Source organism: Mastomys coucha, unplaced genomic scaffold, assembly GCF_008632895.1.
Source record: "Mastomys coucha isolate ucsf_1 unplaced genomic scaffold, UCSF_Mcou_1 pScaffold7, whole genome shotgun sequence".
Taxonomy (NCBI): Eukaryota; Metazoa; Chordata; class Mammalia; order Rodentia; family Muridae; genus Mastomys; species Mastomys coucha.
In genome coordinates, this window is record NW_022196913.1 from 104,291,671 (window position 1) to 104,300,355 (window position 8,685).

Consider the following 8,685-nt stretch of genomic DNA (forward strand, 5'->3'; position numbering starts at 1 on the left):
GCAAAATCGTAGCCCAAACAAATCTCTTTTCTTTGCAAGTCACCCAGCCTCCAATAGTTCATACTAATATCCTTTCTGACCCAATTCAATGCCAAACACTCACAAAACAATCTTTCCTTATATAGAAGTTGCTTTTTGAAAATTACCCTTCCTCCTCAATCCTTCCTATTTTATTAGTTACCTATTTCATTTCCTCTTTGTATTTGCCATTACCTAAAGCCACTGTGTTTATATATATATATATACTTATTTCCTGTTGTTTTCTTGTTATGGTTTGACTTTTATGTGTCCTCCACAGATTCGTGCATTGTGTGCATGGCCCCCATTTGGTGAGGTCTAACTAAGGAAGTAAATCACTGGGGATTGAGTTTTTGATGCATTCCATTCATCACTCATTTCTGTACCTCTATGTGCTTCCTGGCCACCATTAAGTCAGAATTCTACAACCACATGCTCCTATTACCCTATTACTGTGATGTTCTGCCCAGACACATGGGGCCACAAAACTATGAACTGAACTCTCTAAAGTGAAAAATTGAATGACAGTGTTCCTCCCTTAGGTTGTTTATCAGATCTTCTGTCACAGTGATAAGAAAAGTAGCTAATATTCCCTAAAGAAGAGCAAGACCTAAGCATCCTAGAAGTAGATATGTCTTGAGATATCCTCTTCATTCTCCAAGCCTAAGCAAGTGATGGATAAATGAACAATTTCAACGGTCTTGAGATAGCCTCTTCATCCTCAAATAAAGCATAAATAAGTGATGGGTAAAGAAACAAGGTCAAGCCATCACCACATAGTCAACATATGTTTTTATGTGAGCATTTTAGGGATTTTGTTTTGTTTAATTGGGAAAGTCTCTTTGGAGACTTTCAAAGAGACTTTCAATCCAACCTTAATTGTGAAATACTGCCATCAGATGGGCCTGTGGGCATATCTTTGGACATCTTGGGTGCTAATCAGTGTAGGAATACTCAACCCACTGTGGGCAGTGCTATCCCTAGCCAGGTGGTCATGTGCTGTTTAAGAAATGTAGCTGAAGGTAAACTTGGAGTAAGCAGGATTTCTTTCATGTTTTCCACATAAAGCTCCTGCTTTGGCTTCCATCAATGATGGACTGTAACCTATAAAATGAAATAAACTCTTTCATCTCCTAGGTGTTTTTGGTTAGTGCTTTATCATAGCAATAGGAATGAAACAAGGACAGAAGCATAAGATTTTATTACTTGGCATTTAATAAAATAATTTTTTTTTTTTTAAAAAAAGGCACCTTGGACTTTCCAGTATGTGAGGAGTTTTGGAGGAGACATAAAGGCCATTGTCATGCCTCTCATAAAGGATGAAGCAAACTCAATATCAAAGTTATGACTCTGATCCAATTAAACCTAAGAGTAAAGGACCGGACCAGCCAGGTAGCTGAGTCTGGAACATTGATTTATTTCAATGCTTTTATAATCCAATGGAGAACGCTGTTCAGATTTCTAATAGAGGGTTTTAGAAATGTCATAAAAGGCACAATGTGCAGTAAGTACCATTTGAGGGGCCATGTAATCACAACACAGTGCAACTTTTAGCTAAAAGGAACCATATGTCCTATATCCCTAAAGTCCCTGGGACCCTGATGTGCCCATGGGACATAATAGCAAGACAAACAGTAATAGTGTATCAAAAACGAATAGCTCGAGTTATAGTTCAAACAACAAAACATTCTAGCACCCTCTACTTTTGAGTTCCAGTCATTATGATATTATGATATTAAATTTCTATGATATTAAAATTCCATTTTACTTGCTTGGTCCTCAAATTTGTCACCTCTTTTTTCTCCAAATACTTTTGATTTTCATATTAGTCCAGTTTCTCTTACTCTAATAAAATATCTAAAACTGGGAACTATATAAATAAAAGATTTCTCTAAGCTCATTGTTGTTGGTGAGAAGTCCAAAACTTCATTTTGGAAGACAGAACCAACAGGGTGAGTCTATCAATTCAGCCTCGAGTATAGGAATCAGGACTCTGCTTTAGTTGCTGTATTAAAACGTTAACACCAGAAGCAACATGTAGAAGGAAGGGTTTATTCGGGCTTACATTTCCATAGACATATGAGTCCATTGAGTCAGTACTACATTGCAACAGGCATAGTAGCAGGATCAGAAAGCTGACAACATATATCTTCAAATGCAAACAGTAATCAGAGAACAAGAACAGTATGTAGGTTTTAAACTTCCAAAGCCTATCTCCAGTGACATACATCCTCTAGCAAGGCTTCACCTCCCAAAGGTTCTGCAATTTTCCCAAACAGTGCCACCTACTGGACACCAAGTTTTATATATCTGAGTCTATGGAGCACATTGTCATTCAACCCACAGACTCCACTGACTGGGATATTGCAAGATGGATGGCAGGCAGCACAATGGCAGGAGGACTTTTTCCTCATTCATGGGTCAGAAACTTCAGAAAAAGAGTAATAAATATGTGCCAGTTACTCAGGAGAGTAACTTGAAGGATAGAATGGAGAGAACTATAATCCTATGACATTAGGTTTGTCATGGTTGGGCAAGTTGCTGGATTTATAACTCGCCTGGAGACCACATAGCTAGACAAGAAGCTAAGAGTGGGAGTTGTTTTTAGTGTTTTACTGCTGTGAACAGACACTATGAGCAAGGCAACTCTTATAAGGGCAACATTTAATTGGGGCTGGCTTACAGATTCAGAGGTTCGGTCTATTATCAAGGTGGAAACATGGCATCATCCAGGCGGACATGATGCAGGAGGAGCTGAGTGAGAGTTCTACATCTCCATCTGAAGGCTGCTAGCAGAATACTGTTTTCCAGGCAGCTAGGATGAGGGTCTTAAAGTCTACATCCACAGTGCACACCTACTCCAAATAGACCATACCTACTCGAACAGTGACACATCTTCTAAAAGTGCCACTCCCTGGGCCCAGCATATACAAACCATCATAGTACAACAACATTCTAGATGTAGCAAACAAGCGTTCCATAAGGTTCATCTTCACTTTTCTGAGGGCAGTTCCACCAGTGACCTAATGACCTTCCAATAGACCACACACCTTAAAGGTTCTACCCCATCTTTACACAGCTACATATGGGACTTCTAACTCATGAATCCTTTCAATACAAAACATCCATAACAGCAAACTTGGCCATTCTTTTTTCTAATTTTTATCTCATATATAGATGTACCATACAGGTGCCAGAAAATGTGCTTCCTAGAAATGAACAGTGAGGGAGAGAACCAAAGATTTTCTAAGAGCCTCTGACTTTTCTTCTAGAAATTTTGCTTTGGGTTGCAAACATCAGGTGGTGGGATGATTCTCTGGACATGGCTACTAGGACTATAGTCAAATGAGAAGGGCAAAGGTTCATGTCCATGGGCACATGTATTCCTGGCTGTCCTCTTACCTCATTTCCAAAAATCTATGTTATTATTGCAGACCAATTTTAAATTTGCTTGCATTGTTTGCTACACACACACACACACACACACACACACACATACACACACAATGTACAGTAGTTTGGGGGGGTACATAAAACACAAATGGGCCAAAGTGCAATGATCACAAGTTCTCATCTTGTTACCACAGACACTGTTAATATTCTGGCAGTTATAATGACCAAAGCAACCACAGCATGTCAGTGTCAAAGAACAATGCTGAGCCTTTTTTCTTCCTCTGAAAAAGAGCCAGCCAGCAAAGTGAAGAAACTGGACCTTACTTTCAGGAGTAGGAGTAGGTAAGAGACACATCTCTCTGTAGAGAATGGGATCCTCTGCCTAGGAGTCTCCTGCTAATGCCCTCTCCACACACTTTGGAATGCATTTATTTAGTTACCATGGAAAAAATAACACACAAAGCCACCCCTTCCAAAGTAACTATATTATTTCCTAGATGAGTGTTCTATACCTGAGTATTAATCACCTGCAAGAGGAGTCAGTAAAACACAGGTCTCTTTGAACCCATGTAGAGTACCACTTGCTTAAGGGAGACAAAAGGCATGGTTGTTAAATGAGAACTACCCTCCATAAACTCGTGTATTTGAACACTTTTCAGCCATATGGTGGCATTGTGTAGGGATGTTATGGAATTTTTAGAATATAGCACTTCACTAGAGGAAGTACATCATTGAGGGTGTCCTTTGAGGGTCTCACCCCATTTCTAGTTCCTTCTATCTCACTTTCCCCATCTGTGTCTCTTCCTTCTCCCCATCTCTCTTTTCTCCATCCCTCTGCCTCCATCTTCTTTCATATGAAAAGTAATGTGATCTTACTTCCATCCCAATGCCAGTCTCTCACACCATTGTGGACTTTATCCTTCTGGGCCCATAAAGGAAAATATTCTTTGTTCCATAACTTTGCTCTTGGTTATGTGGCTATGTTTGCAGCCAAAGAAATGTAACTAAAATGTGGGCAAGCCACAAACTTGAATTTATTACTAATGCAAGACAGAAGGAAATTTGTTTGGAAAGATAGGAATCCAAGATGTCCTACACACACCTTTCGTCTTGAAAGTTCAGAAGTTTCCACAGACACGGATATTGACTGATCTCTTCCCCCTTGTACATCCGCTGCTTTCTTCTCTCCTCCCTGGGCTTCTCTTTACATTAGGACAGAGGAAGTCTTGCTTCCTCACCTGTCCCAATCTTACTGAGAAGGCATGGGAAGCTATGAAAGGGTATCTTCAAGCATGTTATTCTGCAGAGGAAGGCAGCCTAAAGGAAAGTGTTGAGATAACCCTAGCTCTGTGATTGACTTGCTGGGCCCAAATCTTGCCTCAGTTTCTTCATCTACACAGTTGGACAATATTCTACCCAGCCTATTCGTCTTGGTCCACGTCCCATCTCCAGGCTGTGCACCTGTGATAACATTGCTCCAAGGAACAGTGTAAGGGAAGGCAGCTCCAGGCAGGCACAAAAAGAACAAAGGAGTTCTAAGGTATGTGCTACTCACTTCAGTCCATTTGGCAATAAGAAGACTTTCCCTTGCCTTTTGTAATTACAATTTTTACATTAACTTTAATTAAAGTAATTTAATTAGGTGGTAAAATTAAGGTAATTTACGTGTTTATTAATAGTGGTTTTGCTGTTTTTCCTTTAAATACTTAGGTTGGACCAAATAATCTATGTATTGGATGAACTCACTTATTCATCCTTCCAGTGAGCCTTTACTTACTTCCTGGTCTCCATCTATAGGAAGTAGGAGAAATAGTAAAGAGACTCAGTAATTAAGTCAATATTAGTTGTAAAAATGAGATATACAAATGCAAAGCATTTTGCCATGTGTGTCATCATTGATTTTCAATGTCCCAACTCAGGGTAGATGTTCATCATCACCATCACCACCACCATCGTAACCTCCACCACCACCATCATCATCATTTGCTGAATGCCCACTGCATACCTGTCACTTGGGCTGAGTGCTTTACACAGATTATTTTTATTGAATCCATATAACAATTATGGAATCAGAATTATGCTTACTGTTCTCTGTATTTACCACAAATTAAATGAGACAGGGATGTTAGGTACCTGGTCCAAGGTTATATGGCTGAAAAACAGCTGTAGAAATGAAGGCGGGAGTATCTTATTCCTTTGTCTGTGATTTTAACCACAGTATAGAGCTCATAGAGCATACTGGGCCAGATAAGAATTTGACATAAGCAAACACTTGGAGGTGAATCAGAGTATAGAATTTCCAGCATTCTAAGGGGGCTAATTGGAGATAAGCTTGAACAGAACAGGGTCTTCATAGTACAGGCTCATGAATATACTATGGATATAAACAGTGACCATGAGGTGCTTCAGACATAGGCAGCTATGATCCAGGCTCAGTGATTCCAGAAAGGACCAATGGCTGGAGGATAGCTTGGAGTGGGAAAGCTAATTCAGTGAGACCAACTACAAAGCTAAGCCCAGCTAAGAGATCCTAAGGACCAGGAAGAAAACAGTGGGATCCCAGAGGGGAAGGTCAGATGCATATGTAGTTTAGGGAGGGTTGGAAGCAAGATTCAGTACCAGAAAAAATAGTCATATGTCACATTAAAAATGGCAATGAGTTCACCCAGTGCTACAGCAATTCTTCCCCCTGACTAGACTCCTTTACCTGTCTGTCTCTGGCTCCAGTAATTGGATCCCTGGGCAGTAGGCTACTTTCTTTCACTAAACCAAGAGCCTCTCCTTTGAGTCTTGATTCTTAAAATCCCTATTCGTCTATGTCATTTACATATTCCAATTACCCACTTCCATTTTCCTGCTAATGAGCCCCTGGATCTGAGTTCAGGAATGCTTTACCGAGTCTGCTTGTGGGAGTTGAATGGTCACTCAGGTAAAGGTACACGTATTTGAATATTCGGTGTATTTAAAAGAGGGACATCCAAGATACATTTTCCATCTCCTTTGCCTACTGGACACTTTTATGAAGAGGAGAGTTCTGTGCCTCCACACTTCAGCCCACAGAAACAGGTTTAGTGTTAAGAAGAAAACCACAACAACGACACCTAGAAAAGCTCTCCTTGGACCGCCTCTGGCTGAAAAAGGTTCCTTGTACCCTAGTCACTCACAGGTATGTATGTCATTCAATTCCAGGTCTTCTTCAATTCTCTTGAAGAATTCATTCCAGAGAGGAAGCTAAGAGTGGGTGCTAATAGTAGGACAGGAGGTTGTGGATACCTACACAATGATGGACAGAAGTCAACCTTTTGAAACAGCCTGTTCTGAGAAGGAATTCTGCACACTCCCAATTCCAAATGTTTGATCCTGGGCTGGTTAAATTATCAATTTCAACCTCCCTTGTAAATTAGGAATACTATTAATTACTTCAAAAGGATATGTCAGTATTCTGCATGGCAGTGGTGGAGCACTCCTTTAATCCCAGCACTTGGGAGGCAGAGGCAGGTGGATTTCTAAGTTCGAGGCCAGCCTGGTCTACAGAGTGAGTTCCAGGACAGCCAGGGCTACACAGAGAAAACCTGTCCCGTAAAACCAAACCAAAGCAACAACAAAAAAGAATATGTCAGTATTAAGAGAGTTAATGCCTGTTAAACTTGACACATGGATTTAATACCTGCTAACTGACAAGACTGTGAATATTATGGCATTCATAGTTTTTAATAATATACATAGTTATTAATATTACATCCAATTTAGAAGAGAACTTTTGGGTGCCAAGCCCAATATTGATTCATCTTTTATAACAACATTGACCCACATTTTATATAACAGCTCAGCTGTAAATTATGATACACATGTAATGAACTGAAGTGTTTTCTATTTGTATTTATAGAAAGTTGATTGTAGACATTAGTTTGCTAAGGTTGCTGTGACAAAACACTACAGCCTGGCTGATGTAAGCCACAAAAAGGGCTTTCTCCCAGCTTGGAAGAATGACATCCACATGCAATGCTGCCGGGACCTGCAGAGGCTGCTTTCCATGGCTTCCAGGAAAATAACATACTGTTTATGGTCTCCCCACTTGGTTTTGGGCCATCTGTGCATCTCCAGTTCTTTCTGCCTGTTCAAATGTTCTATTCTTAGGACATCAGTCTGTTTGGCTAGGGCCTACCTTGACAGGCTCATTCTGACTCAGTTGCCTCTTTAAGTATTTTTAGTTTGTGTGCAGTTCAAAGAACACTTTGCAGAGTTAATTTTCTCCTTTAACCTTTATGTGGGTTCTGAACGTTGAAGTCAGGTCTCCAGAACGGCACATAAAGCTCATTTATCCATTGAAGCCACCTTGCTGGCTCATCAGTTGTCTCTTTAGTGGGCCCTACGTGCACATATAATTACATTCCAGGTCCGGGGTCTTTGGACTTCAATGTATTAGTCGGGGATGAGACCCAATTCTGCTAATGGCATCATCTTCCTGCTGCAGTGATCTCATGTTCCAGCCAGAGGTCATCAATCTAGGCTATCAAATGTTAGCCTAGTTTTATGTCTAGTCAAGTCCTCTTCATTCTGCATGAATATCTCTAGAAAGGTGCAGAGGGTCATTAGCCCTCAACCCTCAGATCCTTTTGTTGAGTGAGTGATGCATATGCTCACTGTGCACTGGAGACCTTCTGTGGTCAGGCTCTGGGCAAAGCTTTACTTCATTGTCACGGCCACCCTAGGAAGCAGATGTGGACTGGAAGTGTGTTCTGGATGTGTGTGCATTACATGATCTCAAAGCAGTTACCAAGCAGGAATTCTAATGTGTGTTTTTCTCCAGAGCCCAGAGAATATTTCCATCAATATTGGAATATTCTCCACATGGAAACAAAATCCCCCAGCTAATGTAAATATCAGAAAAGCTGCAATTCAAGTGTTTCCTGGAAAGCCAGTGATGCCACAGGCTTTTGTCTTTAAAGTCCTTAGCCCCATCTCTTTCTAAGTTGTCTCAGAGAAGCTCTACCTGCCTTCTCATGATGGAATGTGGAGGACACCTACCTCTAGTAGTCTGTGGTGTGGCTCAAAGCCATTGGAGACTCAAAATCCTTATTGTTACCTCACACTTGTCCCTTGGGTCACCTTCTCTTTGCTGTCCCACCCATCAGTGATCTCTGAATTTCATTTCTCCTTGTTCTTATTAGCCCTGTGTTATATGCCATCTCCGTGATAATAATTAACCTCCTCAGAAGAATAATAAAAGATGTGATAACTTAATATTCAGGATACTGGATTAGTCAGAATTTA